This window comes from Culex pipiens, chromosome 3 (assembly GCF_016801865.2).
Source record: "Culex pipiens pallens isolate TS chromosome 3, TS_CPP_V2, whole genome shotgun sequence".
NCBI classification, from domain to species: Eukaryota; Metazoa; Arthropoda; class Insecta; order Diptera; family Culicidae; genus Culex; species Culex pipiens.
In genome coordinates, this window is record NC_068939.1 from 125,480,812 (window position 1) to 125,507,942 (window position 27,131).

The 27,131-nt window shown below is 35.2% G+C and overlaps 1 protein-coding gene and 1 long non-coding RNA gene across 3 annotated transcripts in view; both read left to right on the forward strand.

The window, feature by feature from the left end:
• LOC120427474 (nucleoprotein TPR) overlaps positions 1–27,131 on the forward strand; it is a 259,748-nt gene that overhangs the window by 158,098 nt on the left and 74,519 nt on the right. The window lies entirely within an intron of this gene.
• Positions 1,693–25,754, forward strand: LOC120427475 (uncharacterized). The gene is made up of 3 exons (XR_005606889.2): positions 1,693–1,846; positions 10,185–10,223; positions 24,720–25,754. It is a non-coding gene; the product is annotated as an uncharacterized LOC120427475 (long non-coding RNA).

A 27,131-nucleotide genomic window follows, 5' to 3' on the forward strand; every position in this document is an offset into this window, starting at 1 on the left:
AAATACAAAATACAAAAATACAAAAATACAAAAATACAAAAATACAAAAATACAAAAATACAAAAATACAAAAATACAAAAATACAAAAATACAAAAATACAAAAATACAAAAATACAAAAATACAAAAATACAAAAATACAAAAATACAAAAATACAAAAATACAAAAATACAAAAATACAAAAATACAAAAATACAAAAATACAAAAATACAAAAATACAAAAATACAAAAATACAAAAATACAAAAATACAAAAACACAAAAACACAAAAATACAAAAATACAAAAATACAAAAACACAAAAACACAAAAATACAAAAACTGATGAGTTGAAAACTGTTATAAAAAAACTGTTACAAAAATACAAAAATACAAAAATACAAAAATACAAAAATACAAAAATACAAAAATACAAAAATACAAAAATACAAAAATACAAAAATACAAAAATACAAAAATACAAAAATACAAAAATACAAAAATACAAAAATACAAAAATACAAAAATACAAAAATACAAAAATACAAAAATACAAAAATACAAAAATACAAAAATACAAAAATACAAAAATACAAAAATACAAAAATACAAAAATACAAAAATACAAAAATACAAAAATACAAAAATACAAAAATACAAAAATAAAAAAATACAAAAATACAAAAATACAAAAATACAAAAATACAAAAATACAAAAATACAAAAATACAAAAATACAAAAATACAAAAATACAAAAATACAAAAATACAAAAATACAAAAATACAAAAATACAAAAATACAAAAACACAAAAATACAAAAACTGATGAGTTGAAAACTATTATCACGTCAGTTTAATTAAGGCCATCGCTGACCGTGCAAACCGCTACACTACTTCGCACAGTTATGCTAATTAAACAGCCTGCGGTCAACGTACCCTTAAACCGGTGATTTAATAATGCTCCACACCAATCCCCGTCATCGTGTCCACTCGACTTTGCTAATCAGGGCGGTCCCGCGATAGTTTTATCGCAATCTTAAACGAGTTATCATAAACCCAAATCGTAAACAAATAAAACGTGAACCATCAATCACAGCCAGCAGGTTGCTGCACATAACTGACCTGCTTGGCTTGATCGGTAAGTCAGTCTGTGTCAGTCGGCTACGACCCACAGTCAATCCTGTCGTCAGCTGCCTGATCTGGCCCTGATCTCCGCCACATAAGACCCCCAAAAATTGCAACCATTCACCGTTGTTGGCTGGCGCAACACCGATCGATTGTTTGACGATCTCGAAATGTCAGTCAAAGCTGCACACTTTACGCGCCAAAAGTCGAAAATGGTTTTAGGACCGCGGAGAAACAGGTTTGTTCGACATTGTTCAAAATAATTGAAAAGTTCGAAAACTGCAGGTCTCCAGGAGTGGCGGGCGAGATATTCAAAATAGCAGGTTCTCGCGTCGGAATGACCCGAAAAATGCGCGCACGACCAGCTCTAAGGTCAAGTTACGGTTCTGTTGTTGTTCTGCAGGTGAGATGGAGATTGTTATCCAAACGCAAGCAAACTTGACTTGAATGCCACAGACACGATAGATGTAGCTTTGACAGTTTTTAACATGTTAAGTTCTGATGGCGCTGAGCAAAAAAAAAACTAACATCTGCTTGTCTATGACCTGCGAACAATTTCGCGGTGTCGCACGGGCACCTTTATAGGTGACCGTTGGTAGAGTCGCCACCGCGGTTTGAACTGTGGGAACCGCCAGCGTGTCCAAGAACGCCCAGCTGATTGATCCGCGTGAAGTGGTGGCGGTGCAGCAAATACCGTTCCGATGATTGAAGTAAACCACGGTCGATCAGATTGTTACCAGGTGAGTCACCCGGCACCCGGCTGGTCGCTGCTGGAAGTTTGGTGGAGTTGTGGAGTTCTGAAAATTGTTGTTTGTGTAATTCATCAATCTTCAAAAATCTAAAATTCTTCAAGTCTTAACCTATTGAAACAATGTCAATCCTTCAGTCGTCTTCAAGTCCTCAAATAACTTTGAGATTTCAAACGACTTCAAGTATTGTAAATTCGTTAAGTCTTTAAACGTCTTAAAGTTTTCAAAGGTATTCCAAATTTCAAACATCTTCAAGTCTTTAAACCGTCGCGTGTGTGCTATCTTGTGACACGTCCTATCTTACCTGGGCAAAAAGTAAGTTTGATCCACGAGAACAAAAATTACGAAAGTCCATACATTTTTGGAAGGTTGCTCAAACGAAACCGTAACAACGTTTTTGCCTAGGAATTTAAAAAGGTGGGTTTTATAGAAAATCTAGATGTATGGGTATCAAAAGATCGGAAGTTTTATGCCCGATGCCACATAGGTTGACTTGTGAATCGTGGACCGGTTCGGATGCCGGCGGATTTTCCGACAACATAATTCAGGGTTGGTACGAAATTCCAACGAAAAATCTATTCTGTCGATACAAATACCCCCAAAACGGTGTTATACCCACTTCAAAATGTTTTTTTTTTTTGCAAATTATATGGTAATATATTGACATTTAGTTGAATTAAAAGTTTGCAAAATTAAGTTTAGATAAGTTTTATATAGCATTTGCTGAGTTGTATAAACTTTTTAACTAACTAGTTAGTAAACTTTATATTCAATCCAAATTATTTTTTTAATGAGTCAAGGATCAAGGAAGTCTTTAATTGTCTCTAATTTTTCAAATGTCTTCAAATTGTCAAATTGTCCAAACTTCAAATGTCTTCTATATTTCAAGCATCAATCTTTAAATGTTTTGATAGATAAGAATTTTAGTCATAATTTAAATCTAAATTCAAATCTTAATTTCAATATTATTAAGAACCAAAATTTCAATCAGATTTTCAGCCTTTAAATAAGTCAATATTTATTCAAAATTTTAGTTGGAATTTCAGTGAAAAGCGTAGCCTAAATTTTTGTCAGGTTAATATCAAAATTTTAATCCAACATTCAATCTTAATTTGTAATCGAAATTATAGTAAAAAATGCAACTAAATTTTCAATCTATTTAATAGTCAAATTTAGTTGGAAATTCAGTCGAGGCTATCAGAATTTTGGTAAATTTTAGTAAAACTTTCAGCCTAAGTTGAATTAAATAATTGGTCAGAATTTTATTCGGAGTTTAACTTCAAAATTTCTGTCAAAATTTAAGGCTAAGTTATATTTAAAAATCGGTCAGAATTTCAGTCAAAAAAATTTAGTGACAAATACAGTCATGCCTCGGTTTTGCACACCTCGGTTTTGCACACCTCGGTTTTGCACTGCCCCGGTTTTGCACCGTTCAGCTGTCTCGGTTAAGCACGGCCTAGTGCTTGACTGAAGCACAGAGCTTATGGGTTTTTGGCTATATGGGAGACATTGGCTTTAATCGTATGAAAAATCATGCAAACATAAAAAAATTATAGTGTTTTGGAATCGGGATGATGTCAGTTATCCATTGTAATTATTATTTCATAAAAAATTTCACAAAAATACGTATTTTTCCTGTACTTTGAAAATGCATTTTTTTTTCTCTAAAGAATCCAAAAACATATTGTTATTGGAATATGGGTATCAAATGAACAGGTTTTTTCTTACATTTCGGATATAATAACAAAATTTTTAGATAATGCTCAAAATTTTCACAAAACTACGTTTTTTCGAAAAAAAAAAACTCAAAATTTAAATTTTTACAATATGGGTATCAAGCGATCGGGATTTTTTCATACATTTCGAATGTAATAACAACATTTTTAGAAAATACTCCAAATTTTCACAAAACTACGTTTTTTCGAAAAAAAATACTCAAAATTTCAATTTTTACAATATGGGTATCAAACGATCGGGATTTTTTCATACATTTCGAATGTAATAACAACGTTTTTAGAAGATACTTAAAATTTTCACAAAATTACGTATTTTGATAACTTTTCAAAATTTCAGTTTTTACAATATGGGTATCAAATAATCAAATCATTTTTTTTTTCAAAAATACGTAGTTTTGTGAAAATTTTGAGTATTTTCATTTTTTTAATAACTTTCGAAATGTATGAAAAAATCCCGATCGTTTGATACCCACATTGTAAAAACGGAAATTTTTAGTTTTTTTTTCGAAAATACGTAGTTTTGTGAAAATTTTGAGTATTTTCAAAAAATATTGTTATTACATTCGAAATATATGAAAAATCCTGATCGTTTGATACCCACATCGTAAAAACGGAAATTTTGAGTATTTTTTTTAGAAAATACGTAGTTTTGTGAACATTTGGAGTTTTTTCAAAAGAATTTGTCATACCATTCGAAATGTATTGAAAAATTCCGATCGTTTGATAAAAACGTTGTAAAAACGGAAATTATGAGTATTTCATTCGAAAATACGTAGTTTTGTGAAAATTTTGAGTATTTTCTAAAAATGTTGTTATAACATTCGAAATGTATAAAAAATTCCGATCGTTCGATACCCATATTGTATAAATTGAAATTTGGAGTTTTTTTTAAAAGACGTAGTTTTGTGAAAATTTTGAGTGTTTTCTAAAACTGTTGTTATTACATCCAAAATGTATGGAAAAAACCTGATGATTTGATACCCATATTGCAATAACAATATATTTTTGGTTTCTTTAGAGAAAAAAATGCATTTTCAAAATACAGAAAAAATACGTATTTTTTGAAAATTTTCATGAAATAATAATTTTAATGGATAGCTGACATCATCCCGATTCCAAAACACTATAATTTTTTGATGTTTGCATGATTTTTCGTACGATTAAAGTCCAAAATAGGCCAAAATCCCATAAGCTCTGTGCCTCGGTTATGCACGCCTCGGTTTTGCATCCCCCATATGCGGTGCTAAACCGAGGCATGGCTGTAAGTGACAAATTCTTACTGTGATTGTAACCTAATTTTGATAATTAAAAATTGCAGTTGGAATTCGGATCAGGATTTTCGAAAAAAAATTGGTCGGAACATCAGTTAAAATTGCAGTCAAAGTACTGTGAAAATTTTAGTCCAAAATTAAGATTGTATTACAGCCAAAATTTTAGTCGAAATTTCAGCCATGTTTAGCTTAAAATATCAGTCAGCATTTCTGTCTAAATTGCATATCAAATCTTAATTACAGTTATAAGTTAAGTCTATCAGTAGAAATTTTGGCTATTTTTAAATTGGATTTAAGAATTGATTTCAGCCAAAGATCATCACAATTTATGTCAAAATTTTGTTCTAAATTTAATTTTAAATTTTGGTATAAATTTAAAATAAATTTTAATTTCTCATTTCAATAGAATTTTGATTCAAAATTTAATTGAAAACGTCAATTTTAAATTTTATGCATGATTTTATTAACCAATTCTTTAAACATTTCGATTTAAAATTTCATTGCTTTCTTGAATCTTTAAAGTTTTACAATAATTAAATTAAAAATATTCAATATCAAGACTATGGCTCAAACAGCTTCAGATATCTTCAAACATCAGAATCATCATTCAAACATGTTCTTTAACCTGCAAATCCTTAAATTTTCTTTCATCTTGTTGTCTTTAGACTTTTTTCGGAGGCTTCAGTCGACTAAAAGATCAATTTGTTATGTCTACAAATGTCTACAAATGACTTTAAGCCTGCATAAGTTTTCAAGTATTTGTATGCCTTTTAGCATCTTTAAGCGGACATGAATCCAACCTTATCTTTAAGCATTTTGAATCGTCTTGAAGAGTCAACATAAGTCTTCAAACATCTTTAATGGTCTTAAAACGTCTTCAAGTTGAACAAATCGATCAAATTGGTTTTCAATCCAAATCAATCATCATCAACCATGTTTTAGACTTTCAAAAATGTCTTCACACAAAATTTTGTTGTCTCCCACGATCTGTAAAATTATGCTTGCTGCATAAAAAAGATTGCAAAAAAAAAACAATTTCCTTCCCCCCATACATGACCACACGTGAATTCGCACGTTTTTACACGTCTCTAATATAACCAAAAGAGTGCCGCCCCGAAATTGCGCCCACTTTCGTTTTCAGCAAGAAAATTCCTTCATTTAATAAATCTGTTCACTTTCGTTTGACGGCAGCCACCCCAACCCGATCAAGCAAAAACCCACCAAATTAAAAGTCCGCGGCGGCGGCACCGCCTCCGTCAAACAAAGTTTGTCCATAATGAAAACAATTTTAGCGCCCATTACCCCTGGCGCACACAAAATTAAGCAAAAAAACATGAAGAAATTGTGCTAACGTTTTTGCCCCCCTAAAATCTCGCGATTCGAAGAAAACATTAGTGCCGTCGTGCTAAAAGCCACTCTCCTGATTTACGCACGATTAATCGGCGAATTTACGACCCTTGAGTTGTGCAAAACTGAGAGGAGGAACCTTTCTCGTAACGGCACCTCGCTGGAACTGATACAAATCCATAAAACATGCCATTATAGTTGGTTGGATCGCTCCCGTTGGATCCCGGATGGGGCGCGCCGAGGTCAAACTTCACGAGTGTGGGCCAAAATCGTGCCGCGAAGGTTGGGTTTGAGCTGCGATGACCCACGATGGATTTGAATTGCGAACTCATCTTTTTTTAAGTGGTGATACCATCGAACTAGGGCATCGGGTGATAAAAGGGTTGAAGCGTCTTCAGGCGTCAGCGGCTTGAAGTCTGCGGAAGTCGACTAATTTCGTAATCTCCAATCGTCTCGTCCAATGAAGACATGAAGATATGTTTTGAACGTCTTCAATCGTCTTCAATCGTCTTGAACCGTCAACAATTGTCGGCAATCGTCTACAAACGTCTTTAATCATCTTCAAACGTCTTAAAAGGACGGGCAATACTCAATGAACCCGGATATTGTCTGCCACTCTGAATTAGGTCATTGGAAGCAGTGCGATGGCTGTCACCACTTAATAATCAGCATCTGTCTAATTCTAGTCTTATACAAACTATACTTTTCGGTAATTTCGATGCCGGCCAGAACTCAAAATCAACATACACTCATAACAAACTCTCTCAACGCAACACACCCTTAACTGTGTTAAACCCCTAATCAAAATGCTTCCTTCTTGTACCTCTTGAACGGTGTGCTCCAATCTCCAACCAAACTCATGTTGCAAGAGTTCCGACCTGGCAATTCCGTGTTAAACATGTTCACTTTATCAGATCGCAGTTCCCATCAAGTTTATGCCCCCCTATCCATTCCGGAACAATAGCCCCAGATAACACCTCCTAACCCGACCTCTAACTGCTTCATCGCGCCCTCAGACATTGTAATTGATGCGTTAATAGAGATCGCGCGCAAGAAAACCGTTGAACCTCATTTACATTCCTGGTGCGCGTCCGCGATTCTCGGACGGATGTCCACGATCAAACCGTTTCATTAGACGGGGGTTGCAATCCCGAACAACTTAATTGCTGCAACTTCTTCGACTAATGACCACACGATTAGGCTTTTAGAGGTCTCTTTCTCCCAAGAATGTTGGCTGCAAAACAATTGGTGGGAAAAATCTGCACGAGTACAAGTCCAAGAAGTGGTTCAGTTCTTGCCAGCTCAGATATTGCGACAAGACACTTGGAGTGGTTCATCCACGTCCGAGGCACTAATTAATGGCTATTGTGATTTAAAACACGCGCGCGTGGTATTCAAATTAGCGTGCGAGGTTAATTGGGTCATTCGGCGGACTGTTCCGGTGAAGGTGCCGGTGAGGAAGTTTGGTTGAAGAGTTAGAACCGTGGAATTGTTGGTTTTGAACTTTGGATTAGGATTAGCAAGCGGAGCAGATCGATGAACCATGATTGAAGTTTTTGATCACACTCACAAACTCGCAAAGTCACAAACTCTCAAATTCACAAACTCAAAAACTCACAAACTCACAAACTCAAAAACTCACTAACTCAAAAACTTACTAACTCCCAAACTCAAAAACTCACTGACTCACAAATTTGCAAACTCACAAACTCATAAACTCACAAACTAACAAACTAACAAACTCACAAACTCTTAAACTCACAAACTCAAAAACTCACTAACTCAGAAAGACATACACTTACAAATTCACAAACTCACTGACTGACAAGCTCGCAAACTCAAAAATTCAAAAACTCGCAAACTTACAAACTCACTAACTCACAAACTAACAAACTCAAAAACTTACTGACTCACAGCACACAAACTCAAAAACTCACTAACTCACTAACTCACAAACTTGATAAATCTGCTTACTTAAAACTATCAAACGCATGAACTCACAAATTCACAAGCTAACAAGCTCACAGACTTACAAATTCACAAACTCACATACTCACAAATACGCAAACTCACAAACTCATAAATTAGAAACGCACAAATTTGCAAATTTACAAATGCACAAACTCGCAAACTCACAAACTCAAAAACTCACTAACTCACAAACTCGCAAACTCACAAACTCACAAACTCGCAAACTCACAAATTACTAACTAACAAATTCCCAAACAAAAAAACTCATTGACTCACAAACTCGCAAACTCACAAACTCAAAAACTCACTGACTCACAAACTCGCAAACTTACACACTCACAAACTAACAAACTCACAATATTACAAACTCACAAACTCACAAACTTACAACTGCACAAACTCACACATTACAAACTCACAAACTTACAAATTCACAAGCTAAAAATACTCATTGACTCACAAACTCGCAAACTTACACGCTCACAAACTAACAAACTCACAAACTCATAGTCTTACAAACTCACAAACTTGCAAATGCACAAACTCACAAACTCACAAACTCGCATACTCACAAACTCAAAAACTCACTGACTCACAAACTCACAAACTCGCAAACTTACAAACTCACAAACTTTCAAACTACAAACAAAATTACAAACTCACAAACTTACAAATTCACAAACTAAAAAAACTCACAAACTCACAAACTCGCAAACTCACAAATTACTAACTAACAAATTCCCAAACAAAAAAACTCATTGACTCACAAACTCGCAAACTCACAAACTCAAAAACTCACTGACTCACAAACTCGCAAACTTACACACTCACAAACTAACAAACTCACAATCTTACAAACTCACAAACTTGCAAATGCACAAACTCACAAACTCAAAAACTCACTGACTCACAAACTCACAAACTCGCAAACTCGCAAACTTACAAACTCGGATACTTTCAAACTACAAACAAAAATTACAAACTCACAAACTCGCAAACTCACAAACTCAAAAACTCACTGACTCGCAAACTCACAAACTCACAAACTCACAAACTCACAAACTCACAAACTCACAAACTCACAAACTCACAAACTCACAAACTCACAAACTCACAAACTCACAAACTCACAAACTCACAAACTCGCAAACATACTCGCAAACATACAAACTCACAAACTCACAAAATCGCAAACTTACAAACTCCCAAACTTACAAATTACAAATTCACAAACTAAAAAAACTCACTGTATCACAAATACGCAAATTCACAAACACACAAACTCGCAAACTCACAAACACACAAACTCGCAAACTCGCAAACTCACAAACTCATAAATTCAAAAACTCACTAACTCACAAACTTACAAATTCACAAACTCAAAAACTCACAAAATCACAAACTCACATACTCACAAACTTACAAACTTACAAGCTTACAAACTTGCAAACTTACAAACTCACAAAATCACAATCTTACGAACTCACAGACTAACAAACTCACACTCACAAACTCACATTCATAAACTCACACAATTTAAACGCAATTATTTGAAAATGAGAAATAATTGACCTGGAAGGCCAAACATTTCTCCAATTGTCAAAAAAGCAAAACAAAACAAGACAAGTTGACAAGGTGTCAAGTGAATGTTGCCATGACAACGTCCAGTCCACCACATAATCATGCGCAAAGCTGCTTTGTATTTCAGTACTATGTTGTGGAATGCTAACTTTGCGTACAGGAATGAAACTTTTGAACTCATTGTAATTTAACTCAAAATGAAATTTTTAAAATGCTAATGCTGCAGTAATGTGTTTGACAAGCTTGATCTAAGTTCGTAAAAGTACAAGTGTCTTCAGTATGATTAGATTGTGGACCAACAAGTATCACAAAATGGTAATGATGTAACATTGTTATTGATTTGATTTAAAGCCGGCTTGAATATTTCCTTATGACGTTTTGAGTAGTTGACTAACTTTTATTATTTTTTCCTTTTCTTTTCAGGTAAGACGTTCAGCAAACTCAAATTTCAAAGCAATCAACGTGAGTAAATTCGCGAAGCGGAATATTTTCGCTAAAATTATCCAACCTTTCCCCGGCTCAGCCCTAGTAACATTTTAGGTTTTAAGTAGGCCATAAAAGCCCATATAGGCCGTATGAAGGTTTCCAGAACCATGATAAAACCTGTAAGTTTAAAAATGTTACTAGGGAGGTCATCAAATTTTAACTTTAGGTTAGGCCATCACTTTCAAAGTCTTTAACAATTTAACGCAAAAAACCCCATGTTACCTCATCAAACAAGGCCGACCCGGAGCCATTTGTTAACAAGCACCTCTCCAAGTGCATCCTCTCCGCAACGTCTCCAAATAAGTAAACCTCACTCGTCAATAGCTTCATCTATTGATAAACAGGCCGTACTCGACAATCGCCAAATATGATCACCACCGGGTTATGCAACCGAGTGTGATCCTTTCGATACGCAGATTGACCCGGCGATCGCGTGGCGACCGTCCAAGGCGCAGTAGCACTTACTCGTTTGTGACCATCACCAGGCGAACGATTAGCGATTCCTGCGATGCGTTCAACCAATCCGTGGGTGTCTAGTTGAGCAGACTTCGAGTTGAAGCCCCCATTACCGTCGTTGGTTAAGCTTAGATTAGGCGAAGCATTAGCGATGTTTACGATCGGGACTGATTGGCGACGTGGGAGAGGTGATTTGAAGTTGAATTTGAGAAGTACATGAAAGTGAACGTGCGTTGAGTCGATTGCAATCGCTGAATGCCTGGAGACGATTAGTAATGACGTTTGAGACGCTTAGAAACCGTATGAAATGCTTGGAGACGCTTAATGGCTTTTAAATGTGATAAGAGACGCTCGGAAACACTCCATGATGCTAGGAGACGCCTAGAGACAATTGTTTACAGAACGCTCAGTGACAATTAAAAATTCTTAAAAGGACTGGAAGATGCACAACAACTATTAAAATAGCTTGGAGACACTCAGAGACACCAAATATTACTTTAAAGAACTAAGAGACGCTCAGAGACACTTCATGAAGCTAAGAGACGACCTGGGACACCTTAAGATCGATCGATCAGAGACGCTAAAAAATCTTAAAAGAGTTCGAAGACGCTCAATTGCCTTTCATATAGCTAGGAAACACTCAGAGATGCCAAATTACTCATAACAGAACTAAGGGACGCTCAGAGACACTTCATGATGTTAGGAGACGCCCAGTGACACCTCATTGCTGAACAATCAAAAACGCTTAAAAATTCTTTAAAGAGCCACAAGATGCTTAATTTGTATTAAAATAGCTAGGAGGCACGCTAAGAGATTCTTCATGACGCTAGGAGACACCCAGCGATACCATTTAATAGAGCGTTCAGTGATGCTATGTGATTCTAAAAATATCTATAGGACGATGATTATCAATTCAAATACCACTCGGGGATGCCTATTAACCTTTAAAAGCAATAATGGATGCCCAAGAACCCTTAACAATTCTCAAAAGGGCGGGGAGACACTCAGAGACACTTAATTACACTAGAATAAACTAAAAATTGCTCGGAGACGCTTAATAACTTTGGAAAAAGCTAAGATATGCTTAGAGACCTTTAGCAACTTATTGAAGCGCTAGGAGACGCTCAGAGACGCCTAATGACTCCTAAGAGTAAGAAGACGCTCAGAGACGCCTAATGACTCCTAAGAGTAAGAAGACGCTCAGAGACGCCTAATGACTCCTAAGAGCTAGGGAAGCATAATGACTCCTAACATTACTAGAATGACTTATACACATTTTTAGAGACGCCCAGAGTTGGTAAAAGGCTCCTAGAAGAACTAAAGATTATCAATTACATTTATAAAATGCCTATTAAATTAAATACTCTTAAATTGAGACGCTTAGAGCTAAGTTTCTAACTTGAGACTGTCAAAAAGACGTTTGAAAACGCAGGATCGACTTTTTTTCTCTCGAGTGTTATTAAATGTGACATTTGTCACTTTTCCCAAGCAAAAGTTGACCCTTTTTTGACAACTTCCACCGCACGCCCAAAGGTTAAGTAATATTTGGGCAACCCATTATGCGACCAACTCGTTTAAGGTATTTCGCACAGGCATGGGACACAAATTGGGATAATCGGCTTGGCTTAACCAGACGAGTTAAAAGTAACATAACCTCTCGCATACCCGACACGGCTAGGTTATGAAGGTGTTTATACTCATATATTTATATTTTATGGGACAAAATCGCCGAAACGGGTTTCGCCGCTTACGAAGTCGGCGAGGTGAATTAATTGCCTGGTGATAACAAGCAAACACCTCCGCGAAGGGAACCTGCACTTTGAGCGTCTCCAAGTCAGGTGGAGGTTAGAAGTTGAGCACTGGAGTTGGCACCTGGAGGCAAAGTTTGAGGGATTGAGGCTGGCGACCTGTGTCGCCGAAGATTAGCTAAGAGGTGAACGGCTGATGCAATCGAAAATGCGTTTACGAGATATTGAAAACGCAATTTGAGCAACCTTCGATTTAAGTGGGACGGTTAAAGATGTTAGCTCTTAGTTTATATGGGTAGCTCTTAACTCTTATAGAAACTAATTTGAAATCCTTTTTAAGCATTTTTTTGCGACTTTGTTTCCAGCTTTCGACAATCATCAAAATGATTCAGAAAGACGCTCAGAGACGCACTTTTTTTTAACAAGAATACGCTAATAACTTACAGAGCTAAGAGACGCTCAGAGACGCTTAGAAACGCCTAACGTAGAGACGCTGAGAAACTCTCAGAAGAGCTAAGAAACGAAATTCATTTTTTTAGCAGCTATAAAATGCTCAGATGTCGCTTAAAAAAGTTATGAGACGCTCAAAGAAGCTTAACAGCTCTTAAAGGAACTAGAAGACGATCAGAGACGCCTAATATAGGGATTTAAAAGAGCTTGGTGACGCTTAAAGCAACTTAATGACTTTTTATCAACTATGAAACAAATGATAACGCTTCAAAAAATAAGTAAGTCACTCAAAGACGCTTAACAACTCTTAAATAAACTAGGAGACACTCAGTAGTGCCTAATAAGAGAATAAGAGAAGTCGAGCTGTTTAATGACTTAAAGAGCAATAAGTCGGCAGCCGGAGTTGGCTATTGGCTATTGGCTATTGGATATTGGCTATTGGCTATTGGCTATTGGCTATTGGCTATTGGCTATTGGCTATTGGCTATTGGCTATTGGCTATTGGCTATTGGCTATTGGCTATTGGCTATTGGCTATTGGCTATTGGCTATTGGCTATTGGCTATTGGCTATTGGCTATTGGCTATTGGCTATTGGCTATTGGCTATTGGCTATTGGCTATTGGCTATTGGCTATTGGCTATTGGCTATTGGCTATTGGCTATTGGCTATTGGCTATTGGCTATTGGCTATTGGCTATTGGCTATTGGCTATTGGCTATTGGCTATTGGCTATTGGCTATTGGCTATTGGCTATTGGCTATTGGCTATTGGCTATTGGCTATTGGCTATTGGCTATTGGCTATTGGCTATTGGCTATTGGCTATTGGCTATTGGCTATTGGCTATTGGCTATTGGCTATTGGCTATTGGCTATTGGCTATTGGCTATTGGCTATTGGCTATTGGCTATTGGCTATTGGCTATTGGCTATTGGCTATTGGCTATTGGCTATTGGCTATTGGCTATTGGCTATTGGCTATTGGCTATTGGCTATTGGCTTGACGTCTTATAGTAAATCCTTGTATTTTAGCTTTTAGCTCTTAGTCGAGAGGACTTAAAATTAATTGCTACCGCAGATCAATAAATCTCGATCGTCATCGACAATTTTCGCATCAAAAAGCAGACAAAAAAATTGGCAAACGCACCTGCCGAAGGTTCCACAGCCACGCGAAACGATCCGAACGATCAGATAAGTATCATTCGATCAAATTATTTAATTACACACATCAAAATCGCGGCGTTCCAATAACGCACAGCCTACTGCGACGACGATCCTCTCAACCACTACATCGCAGTAGGTCCCAATTACCGCTGCGTGGTTGACCATCTGGTCCAAGACTTGACATGACTCGTTGATATCTTGACGGTTGGATCTTCGAGTGAGACACAATATTGGGCGCCTGTAATTTGGTGACCACCGGCGGCCGGAAGATCAATATCGCACACGAATTCAATTCCAATCGAATGTGGTCGGCAATTTGGTCTTCAATTGGTGCAGGTGATTGATCAGCCGTTATGTGGTGGAACGTCAAAAAGTTGGTTTGTGGAGTCGGTTTTTTGTCACTAGAAGTTACGCTTTTTTCTTTTTCGATCCAAAAGATCATGCTCGAAAAAGCATAACTACGGCGTTGCATAAGGAGTACAAACGCGCTCGGCTTTGCGGTGCCTTTTTTGGGATGATCGTACAGATCTGTCACTTAAGGAGATTACCGTTCAGCCTAATAGATGGCGTTCGCTTTTGGCGGTTGATGACTGGCGCAGGGGTAGCGGCTTCGGCTGCCGATCCCGATGATGCTATGAGACGCGGGTTCGATTCCCGCCTTATCCACTGAGCTTCTATCGGATGGTGAAGTAAAACGTCGGTCCCGGTTTCTCCTGTCTCGTCAGAGGCGCTGGAGCAGAAATCCCACGTTAGAGGAAGGCCATGCCCCGGGGGGCGTAGTGCCAATAGTTTCGTTTTTCGACTGGCGCCAGATTTGGGGCAGATTTTGAAGATGGCAGTCTCTGCTCCAGAAGAGATTGATCCAAATTACAAAACTGGGTGAATTAGGTTTTATGATTTTATGATTTTATGATTTTATGATTTTATGATTTTATGATTTTATGATTTTATGATTTTATGATTTTATGATTTTATGATTTTATGATTTTATGATTTTATGATTTTATGATTTTATGATTTTATGATTTTATGATTTTATGATTTTATGATTTTATGATTTTATGATTTTATGATTTTATGATTTTATGATTTTATGATTTTATGATTTTATGATTTTATGAGTTTATGATTTTATGATTTTATGATTTTATGATTTTATGATTTTATGATTTTATGATTTTATGATTTTATGATTTTATGATTTTATGATTTTATGATTTTATGATTTTATGATTTTATGATTTTATGATTTTATGATTTTATGATTTTATGATTTTATGATTTTATGATTTTATGATTTTATGATTTTATGATTTTATGATTTTATGATTTTATGATTTTATGATTTTATGATTTTATGATTTTATGATTTTATGATTTTATGATTTTATGATTTTATGATTTTATGATTTTATGATTTTATGATTTTATGATTTTATGATTTTATGATTTTATGATTTTATGATTTTATGATTTTATGATTTTATGATTTTATGATTTTATGATTTTATGATTTTATGATTTTATGATTTTATGATTTTATGATTTTATGATTTTATGATTTTATGATTTTATGATTTATTCTTAAAAATACCTGCAATTTTGACTTTGATCTGGAACTCCACTTGAGGGTGGTGGTTCAAAGTTCAGAGCTACCTCCCTGACTGGAATGTGGCCCGGAGACTTGCGCAACCAATCGGTGAAGCCTGCTCGCTGCCGCACAAGACTTCAAATTGGGTTACGCAATACGCGCGAACGCGAAAAAGGCGCGTGCTGGTCCAAGTCTGAGAGGAATTTCGAAGCCGCCCACGCAGTCTTGGACCCTTTGAGTTGGTGGTGGGAAAAGATTTTCTCTCCATTAGTGCGAGACCAGATGGATTGAAAATAGCTCAATTTCCTAAGGTTTAACTTGAGAGTAATTAATGGCCACTTGGCACGTGTGATCACGTCTGAGGGATTGTTTCTACGAACTCGACACCGTCCAGACAGAGCTGAGACTTGTGTGTGATTCACACCACTGTCTGGCATTTCTTCGGAGATCGACCGTTTGACGTCATCCGACCTCAGGAAGAGAGATTGATCGGACTCCACCCTGCATTGACCTCGAGGCTTGACGATGACCTGATGCCAACTTTCCCCTTGCAGAAATTGGGTTAACGCATTTACAATAATATCCTATTTCTTTCTGATGAAGTTGATCGAATCACTCAATTTAAAATCATTAAGATCTTCAAGCAATTTTCAGACAATTTTAACAAAGGTTACTTCTAAACTTCCCAAATCAACTCTAATGCTCTAAATCGCCTCAAAATAATTCCGATCGATCGTCGATCACCCAAATCACGCACCACCAGCAAGGTTTCCCGCGGAACCAACAAAAAAACGATCAATTTACATGCCATCAGGTCAGGCCGGTCGTAAATAACACTGACCTTCTGGCCAAAACGCGCGTGCGAGACCATAATCGAACCCCCTCCAAAATCGGAACAAAATCAACAACAAAAAAGCCCAAAATAAAAACCCAAGAAGAGCTTTCACTTTCCGTGCGTGTGCGGTCCCTCAAACGATCGTCAACCACAAAAAAAGCTCATCTCTGTTTGTGTGTGGGCTTGTACAGTTGTAAACAACACAAACAAAACATAAACAAATTTGTGCGAGGTCGTGCAAGCCGGGAAAACATAAAAAAACGGTGGGGAAATTAACCAATAAAAAGCGAATCAGAATCGATTTGCTGACTTTTAACATTTTTGTTTGTTTCGATCGATTTGTGGAGTGCATTTGTGACCTTTGAAACTTGATCGGTGATTCGGAGTGGAACAATTGAGTGGAGAAAAATCGTATTTATTCCAGGTTGCATGCAGTTACAAGTAAATTTATTAGTTTATTGTAAAATTTGAGAATAAAAAAAACAACATTTTTTTTTATTACGGAAAATACACTCTTAATTTCATAATTTTTTTCTTTTTGATAAAGTAATCGAGTAACAAAAATATTTTGCATCCAATATAAAATTTTGTAAAATATGTTTTCTTAATTTCATTGTAATACTTACCATTTTTATCAATGCAAACAATTAAATCATCAAATTAAAAACAAAATCGTTTCATAAAAAATCATTAAAAAATTTTGCTAAATTAATTACCAGTATCGAACAAAATTGTATTAAAGCCTCAAAATCAATTTTTAATCAATCAACAAGTATTTTATAACCGGTAACTTTATGAAAAATCAATAAACATAATAAATAAAACAAAATCAAATGAAATCAAATGAAATCAAATGAAATCAAATGTAACCAAATGAAATAAAATTCCACATACCACCCCCCCCCCCCTTAATAGATGGTCCGAATTCAGAATGCATTCCCCATGCGTTTAGAATCATTTTTAAGCATGTTTGGATTGATTGAACAGTCTTTTGAAATGTTGAAAATGTTCGATGTTTAGTATCGCAAAATATTTTTTTTTGTTTAGATTTTTGTTTCATCAAATCTTATATTTTTTTTAAAACTAATAATTAAAAAACGACTGAACTAGTGTAAAATGCATTCTAAAACACTTTTTAAATGTTGAGAATACCCGAGCAGACGGAAAAAAACTTGAGGATATATATTTTTTTTATATTTGAAAATATTAGGCCAGTTACATTTTATGTTATTTAGAACAAGATTTATTTTTCGTCATCATTATTTTTTGTCATAGGATTGTTATTGTAATAACATACTAATAACATTTTTAGATATTGTGCGGAATTTTTTTTATATTACTTTTTTGTTATTTTAACAACTTATCCGATCATCCCAATAAAATTTGGAAGTATTTTTCATAAACAAAAAAATGTTATTCCAAAGTTGATTTGGCTTTCAACCAATATCAGACCAATAACAAATAAACTGTTATCAAACCCTTATGCAAAAATTCAAGAAAATGTCATAACACTTTCTGTTATTTTAACAGTAATTGTTATTGAAATGTCATGAAGTTTGTTATTACCATCTGCCCGGGTATGGCTTGTCATTTAAATTTTTATATATATTTTTTTATTTTTTGGTTTTGGTCGGTTTTTCCCATAACTAGCTCAATATTTTATTTTTAATTCAGGATCAAAGGGGTAAATGATAATGTTTTTTGTTTTTTTTTGTAAGTAATTGTTTTTAAAAAGTGATTTTTTCCATTTTTTTGCTGAAAAAATACATATTTGCGAAAACACCCATTGAATTGTAGGTTTTTATTGCCTCGTTTTTTCCTCACTTGAATAATATTTGCCATAAAATAGTAGTTTATGCAACAAGTTGCAAAAAGAGGATTTTTTCAGCACGAGTCGTACATTTATCCAACGAGGCTCACTGAGTTGGATAAATACGAAGAGTGCTAAAAAAATCAAGTTTTGCAACGAGTTCCATACAACATTTTTTGCAATTCCAAAAAACACACACTGAGTAAAATTTTATGTCAAATTTTCATGTATTTTGTCAATAAATCGTTTAAAAAAATGTTGAAAAGTGTTACTTTTCGAAACAAGTGCTGAAAACTGAAAAGTTCAACTTTTCAGCATTTATTTTGAAAAGTGTTGCTTTTCGATTCTGTTATTTTTGGTACAGAAAAGCAGGCTATTTCGTCGTCCAAGAATGACAGGAAAATTAAGTAGTTTCACGACGGAATTGCAAAAATAAGTGTTAAACCCAAAAAAGCTGAAAAGATTAATTTTTCGGCAATCATTTAAAAATGACAGGAATTGCAATTCACAGCGGAACTAGAAAATAACATATTTTGAAGTGATTTTAACTCCTGCAGCAAAATAAATAGATATGAATACATGTTCTTTTAAGGTCCACAATAAAATCTTTTTATAATAAGTAATTTTTTTTGGGAAGAAACTTACCTTAATTTTAATCGATTATAAAAAATAAATGACGAATGCAAATTGGTCACAATCTACATTTAATTTAATTGCTAATATTAAAATTTCAAAAAAGAAAAAAAAAACATTATTATCCAACACCCCTCCTTCTAGTAAGCCAAGTACTAATTTTTCAAAACATAATTTAGGCACCCTTTCCCGCCAAGATAATCATCCCAAATTTGGTCACTCTCAAAAAACTAACTACCACCAACGGGTCGCCGCTGGCGGTCCTCAAAGAAGCGATTAGTCTCCGTCAGTGTACTACCTCCATGGTGTGGTGTACGACATCATTAGCCGGACAATACCGCTGATTACGTTTGCCGAATCTTGTGCCCTGTGATGTCTCCACCACCGTGGCCGCGTGATCCATTTTTCTCTCCTATGATGTACACACAAACCAGCACGTGCTCATCGAGTGGATTGAGTTGATACAGTGAGACCACAGTAGTTTGACAAATATTGTTAAAACCACTAACATTCTTAGATTTCGTTGTAATCAATCTTACTATTTGTGGACACATTTTTTTAACTTTAAATTATTGGTCTGTTTTCAAGTAGTGCTTGGCAGAATGAAATATTCAGTTTGCGATTTCATTAGTCTAAAACAGAAGAATGTCAAACAATACGGATTTTACTGCAGTAATAGTCCGAAAATCGATGATTTTTCAAAGCATCTATCATTACTCCAAACTTTTGTCCAAAGAAGGTCACCGTCCGGACACTGCACTGCAGCATAATTTCAACTTCAGGTTGATAGCCCGGTGACCTGGATATTCCATACTTGGGGAATGGATTTCGACAGCCGAGGCGATTGAACACCAAGTCAAGTCTCCATCATCACTTCATCCAGCAATCAACGAGTTATGCAACAACTTTGATAGTTTTTGCAGCACGACCAAAAAAATCCGCAAATCAAAACAACATTTAGTCGACAATTTACGCGCGCACTCGCTCGACCCAACTGCAATTACTAAGCGTGAGGTAGCGAAAGTGTGGAAGAAATGGTTGGTCCCGCGGAGGCAGTCAGTCGGTCATAAATCACGGTTCGATACCGTAAAAGGCCGCGCAAGATTGCTTTTGCATATGCATGACCCAGCGGAACGTCGTCGTCGCGACGTGACGGTTCTCCGTGGAGGTTCGATGGCCGGCGGATTAGATGCTGAGTGATGCATTAGAGTGAGAAGTTTGTTTTAATTATATTTAAAAATTTTCATTGAATTTTTGGATCTTATTACATTTTGTGATTTTTTGTTTTTATTTATTTGAGATTTGTTTTGTGATTCATTAATTTTGGAGAGTGTAAACATTTTATTACGTAACGCATAACGCTTCTAATCTAACACATACGCTGCCAGTCCGTTAAAAGCACTATTACGATTACGCCTCTAGCACTTTTCTTATAATTGTTAATAATTGCAGTACATCCGAGAACACCCGAAAATGTACTACAAAAAAATGTACCCTACTGCGTTGTATTAACCACAGAGAGGATTCTGAGAACGAATCGTATTTCACAGAATCTACCGGGGAGAAAGGATGCGTGGACATACCGTTTATTGAATAAATATGGGTCATTCCTTCCCAAGTGACCATGCGTCCAACATCCAAAGAATCCCAAGTTTGCTGACATTTGGTCCAACCCGCGCTTGTAGCAGCCCTCTTTTTTAGATTTTTGATAAACCTCATTTTTAAAATGCATTTTCCTAAGAGAAAGCTTAACAAAAAGTCAACTTATGGCTAAGCAAATTTGAAGATGTTTTGACGCAGAATCCAATGGCGTACTCAAAATTTACGTACAGTGTTGCCAGATATGAAAATCTTGCGCATGAAGTTTTAAAATGTTTAACCCTTTGGACGAGCACTTACGGGAAAACTGACACTTGCAATCGAATGCTGAGAGTTTTTTTTTACTTCAAATTCAATCAAAGCGTAAATCCGTAGTAAAGCTAAGAAGAAGATTGTCCGTTTGACGCAGACGCAAACGCAGAACTTTGCGCCAGTTCGATTTTTGCATGATCTGTCAGTCGAACATTTTACAGGGGTTGCTTTGTTCAATGTTCGATGACCGGCAGGCTATGATGACAGGCGCAAACGGGCCGAACGGACAATCATGTTCATACCTTAACAGTTCAATCGGTCGAATCTGCGTCTGTAAACAAGCAGTCTATACCTTTTGCTCAAGTGACAGTTCACGTCAAGTAAGATGGAGATAGACTGCTTGTTTACAAATGCAGATTCGTCCTGTAGAACACAGCAAAAAATCCGATGGTAAAATCGCATACCAAAGCATGCACATCACCTTCGTCAAAATAAACACCTAATATTACACACTGCATGTACAATTTATGCAAACACAAAAAAAAGTTGCAACCGACGGGATTCAAACCCAGCACCAACAGTAAGGACTGGCGCCTTAGCCCACTCGGCCATCAGATCGATGAAGAGCTGTAAGGGTAAACGCATATATGAGCTTGACATTTCAGTCAAGTAGGTTTCCCATACTGATGGGCTACATGTTTCAGGGTGTAAAATCACATAAAATTGCATAAAATAATGCAATATTTATTTTACACCAAGGCCTTTTACACGCAGCTGGATTACTACTTTTTTAGCTGTGAACTGTTACTCGGAATTTGAATATTTCTTGAGATATCAGGTTTTTAAGTTGGAAGATTCTGTATTGCTAAGCAAAGGTTTTACGTATCCATTCATTCTACAATATTAAGCGTTAGGAATAGTAGGCCTTGAAATTTTAAGAAATAATTTTTAAAATTTCTTTAAAAAAATAAGTGAATGTCCCAAATTTAACTTATGCAAAACAACGTTGTATGAACAATTTGCTTCTTTAAAAGCTTGGAAGGAAAAAAAATAAATGGATAGAATTTTTTATTAGGGACCGATTTTATGATCTTAAAAATGTCGTTGTTTACTATACCTTGGGCAAAAATGCTATATATAATTGCAGCTCTTAAGTAGGGGAGCTGGGAGTAAGACGGCCAGGCGGGGTAAGACGGCCACCCCACTGTTTTAATAAGTATACTAATTAATATTACTAAAATGTTTAGCAATACTGTTCCTCATGCTAAATAATGCATATGGAGTCACCTTTGCCAAAAATATTGTTTGAAATAGTATAAAAATAGCTCAAAATAAAGAAATAATTTTGGAACTTGAAACTGGATGTAATTTTCATGGATTACAACTTAGGCATTTTTGTTAGATAACAATATGTTTTCCTGTCTTCAAATATTTTTTCATGTTAAATTGAAGTTTTCCCTAGATTATGTCCCTTGAAAAAGTTTAAAAAATGCGATGAGCTATTTACAAAAAATGTTTACAAAAATAATTTATTTGGGGGCAAGACGGCCACCTCCTCCGGGGGTAAGACGGCCACCCGTAATTTGTGGATTTTATTTGATATAGGTTATATTTTTGACGGTTTTTGACTATTAAGCCATATTTGTAGATAAAGAAAAAGCATTTTCGATAAAACTATATCCATTTTTAATCAAAATGCTGTTAACTACCGTTTCGACAACATTCTTTACTGTGATATAGCAACACTCATTGAACAGTATGAAATCCTATCAAACTTTTCATAAAAATCGCGAATTTAATATTGTTTACATAATTTTGATTTACTTATTCTAATCGAAATACACAAACTAATAATTTTGCATTAAATTGTGTTTGTTTTGTAGTAAAAATGCACAGTTTTTCATAAAATGTGGTCGCAATAATATGAAATTCACTGAGCCAAAATATTAAATTTTTTATACAGCATTTTCCTTCACATTTGAAACCTGATTTTTTTCAACCAAAATAGTTATGATGTTCAGAGAAGTCTGTTCAACCAACCATGTAGGTATTTGGGTGGATTTAGCATAGTTATTAAGTAAATTTATAGCACTGGCCGTCTTACCCCACTTGGGTGGCCGTCTTACCCCGCGTATTTCATATATACACGATTTCAATTATTTTTTTAAAATTGCTGAAAAGTATTGAAAATTGGTTTTTAGACCAACTAATTTATGTTATTTCTATAATGGATTAGTAGTAGAACAATATGTACGTAATTTGAGATCAAAATAATCTGTTGTGTAAATTTTATTAGACTTCTCCCTTAGGGTGGCCGTCTTACCCCCATCTCCCCTATAGAAATTTAAATAACAAGGCATAGTATAAACATTTGAGTGAAAAAAGTATTTTAAAATATATTTTACACCTGTTCACTAGTTTTGCAATCATTAGTTTTCAAAATATCGAAGTATGGAAGATATTGATAAAAATGTAGTGAATTTTGATAGTTCAGATTTTTATTTGTCAATTTAAATTTCATGTTTAGTTACCCTAAAAATCTGTAAGCAAAAAAAATATTGCTGAAAATAAAAATTTCCATAGGAAACTGGATTTTTAACTATTTAGCATGCATTACATAAATTTTACTTATGAAATTTTTGATGCAAACAAATAATAAATTTAAAGACCACAGATCAAAATGATTTAACTTAAAGGAAAAACTGCTTTCGTAGATCCATGTATGAGTCATTCCAGGTCAACTGGGTACACTGATTATTATGTGAAATTGGGTCCTAAAATGAAGCTTGGATTTCTGATATTATTGTTTACAGCGATAAAGCTTATTTTTGTGAGTACAAGACCCTTTTGTACGACCACATAGAGTTTAAAATGGATTTTTAAATCAATTTTGAAAAATTAACCTCGCGGTCCTTCTTGACAGAAAAGCTCCTACTTGACAGCTCGTTCCAAGGGGACCATAGTTGATCCATCGAAAAAATGTTGTCTTGTCAAAAAAAAAAAAAAAAAAAAAATCGCATTAAAATGAAAAAAAAGAGATCACCATTGGTTTTTAATCGTGTTTTTTACCGTTGTACATAAAAATTTACATAGGGCTTTAGTACCCAATTGTCCGGGAAACACGATGGTGATAAAATAAAAACAAATAAAAATATACCTAAGGGTAATTCTCTACCAACTCACACGAAATCGGTAAAAGCTGCCTCGATTCCTCTTCGATTTGCGTGAAACTTTATCCTAAGGGGTAACTTTTGTCCCTGATCACGAATCCGAGGTCCGTTTTTGATATCTCGTGACGGAGGGGCGGTACGACTCCTTCAATTTTTGAACATGCGAAAAAAGAGGTGATTTTCAATAATTTGCAGCCTGAAACGGTGATGAGATAGAAATTTGGTGTCAAAGAGACTTTTATGTAAAATTAGACGCCTGATTTGACGGCGTAATCAGAATTCCGAAAAAACCTATTTTTTATCGAAAAAAAAAAACACTAAAAAAGTTTTAAAAACTCTCCCATTATCTGATATTTGATACTTTTCGAATCTACATTGACATTAAAGGGTAATTTTTTCATTTAGAACAATTTTTTTCATTTTAAAATTTCGTTTTTTTTTGTAACTTTGCAAGGTTATTTTTTTGAGTGTAACAATGTTCTACAAAGTTGTAGAGCAGACAATTACAAAAAAATGATATATAAACATAAGGGGTTTGCTTATAAACATCGCGAGTTTTCGCGATTTCGGGGCAACTTTTCCCGATTTCGTGTGAGTTGGTTGAGAATTAACCCTAAAACAAAAAAGATTTTGAAATTTTCTAATGGTATATAATATGGGGATCGTTACCTGTTTTTCTTGAAATTTATAATAATTAGAAGTTGAATTATTTAACTTCTTTCTTGTTATTATAATTACTAAATATTTTCATTTTTCTTCTCTTTTCAGGTAAGACCCACCCCAGAGTATAAAAAAACCTCCAACCGACACTGTACAAAACAAACTCGTGCTCAACGCTTGCCGCCAAACTTGAAAGAAAGTGAAAATCGAATCAATTCGTTGAGGATCGCAGTGCTGAGCTTCTTCATAAACGACCTCCCTCCCCCTTGCACATCGTTGCTGCCAGACCACCGCGCATTTTTTTTTGTTTGGACGGTCCAACAGGTTCCCGAGATGAGATAATTCACTCTCGATGGCTCTGACCACCACGACTGTGGTGGTGGCAGCCAGCAGCAATCTCGGTAGTAAATCGCCATCAATTGCTTGGTTTGGTGGATGTCACGAGAGGGGTGATCATGAAGAGGGTGGTAGATGGACATATTTTCGGGTTAAAAACACTTTATATTCTGTTTTCAAAGTTTTTCTATATAAAAAAAATCTGGCAGCCCTGTCACTAGAATTTTTATGTTTCAGTTAAATCAAAAGGAACAAATTTCAAGATTTTCATGTTTCTACAAACTTAACAAACAAATTTAAAATATAGTCTTACAAACAAAACTGAAGTTTAAGGTCCAAAATCTGCCCCCTCACCCTACAAATAATTTAATTGCACGCGATCGATGAAAAACGTTCCGCGCGTGGGTCGCGATCTTCAAAGACCAAAACTATCATCGGCGGCTTCATCTTCATCGTCGTTACATTATGAGCATCGTGCGTTGATTCGCGTTTTTAACTGCTCTCTTCAGTTTGTTGATTCAGGTTTGCCCGCGCCCGCCAAACTACAGCGGGGAAAGCATGATGCCGGCGCAACCGCAAGCCAGTGTGGACATAAATTATGTCAATTAATTAGCCCCCTGGTCGTGATGAACGGCACGCGTTTCTTGCGATTTTGAGAGGGAGGGCGGTTTGGCGAATTTGCGTGCGATTTTGCAATTAGTGAAATTTGATGGTGATGACTCTTTTATCAAAGATGTCATTTGAATACTTAATATTACAAACATTTTGTGTTTCCAGTTAAAGATATATTAAATTAATTTAATTAATTCGTGATAATATCAGATTAAGTTTTCAACTTTTTCATTAAAAAACAAAACTTCATCGAGATTCAAAATAATAAAAACGATCAATGTTCTCCCTCAGCTCACGAGATAACCCTGGAACGATATGCCTGAGAATTGCTCAGAGTGAACTAATAGTGGGATCACGTTCGAGCAATTATGGAAGCATCTGCTGCGGCGTGATGAGGCTTGATGATGGTGATTATGTCGAATGGGGGAGTGCAAGTGTTATCGCGCAACATGGAATGGTTTAAATGTTAGAGCTGCTGCAATAAATGGTGCGACACTCATAATCTCCTGTTGGCAGTTTGTTGAAACAAATTGGCACTACACCTAATATGGTGAGGAAATGATTGACGTTTTGTGGGAGCAGGTATTTGTTGGCATTTGAGATGTTTTGAAATGCTTTGTGGAGGGAATTAAATTCACAGTAGTCAGTGTTGAAAACGTTGGCATATTTTTGTCAATAAGCTTATTTTAAGGCACGGCGTGTTTTTTGGGCAACCTTAAGTAGAAAAAAATAGTCATCGCTACTTTCAAATGTGTCTTATAGGAAATTTTCTCAGCTTTCCAATGCTTCTTAGAGCGAAATGTTTCATCGGGAAATTTCTGAGATATCTCTATTTTAAGCTTTTTGTTTTAAAATCCTTAATCATTTATTGGAAACTTTTAAATAACAGTCCAGGAAACTTGTCAAATGATGTGTTTCATATGTCATTTACTCATCAAAATGTGCAAAATAAGACAAGAAACAACTTTGTAGAAGGTTGCAATTCGCTAAACATTAGAATAATGAAGTTTTAACCGGATTTTTGAAGATATGGGATTTATTCAGAAATAAAAATCATAAAACCGTATTTAAATATGATTTTTACAAGAACAAATAGAATATTACATAACTGTTGTGTACAAATAACACCGGTCTGCTCTGATTTAGCTTGTTCAACCGAAACTTTGGCAGGTTTGTGATTGATAGGGTATTCCCTAGATTTTTATGAATAACTATCATATTTCCTTAACCAAACATCAACCAGTTGCATGGATTCAAAACATGTTTAATATTCGAAATTGAACTGCAAACTACTGTTGCAAGCTTTAGGAGAAATACTTTTCATTAGTATGAATGATTGTTTTAGTTTTTTTGTATTAAATGAATAAAGAATTAGCAATATAATACAAGTCTTATAAATCCCATTTTTTTTAGTTTGGAAAAGAAGTTTCTGTTTGTTTTTTTTTTTTTTTGTTAAAATAATATTTAATTTTTGTTCAAGCAAAAAAAAGTTTGTGACGGTGTTTTCAGCATTCTGAGTTGAAAGACTCGAGTTTTATTACTACTTTTAAGTGCATTTTCAACATTTAATAA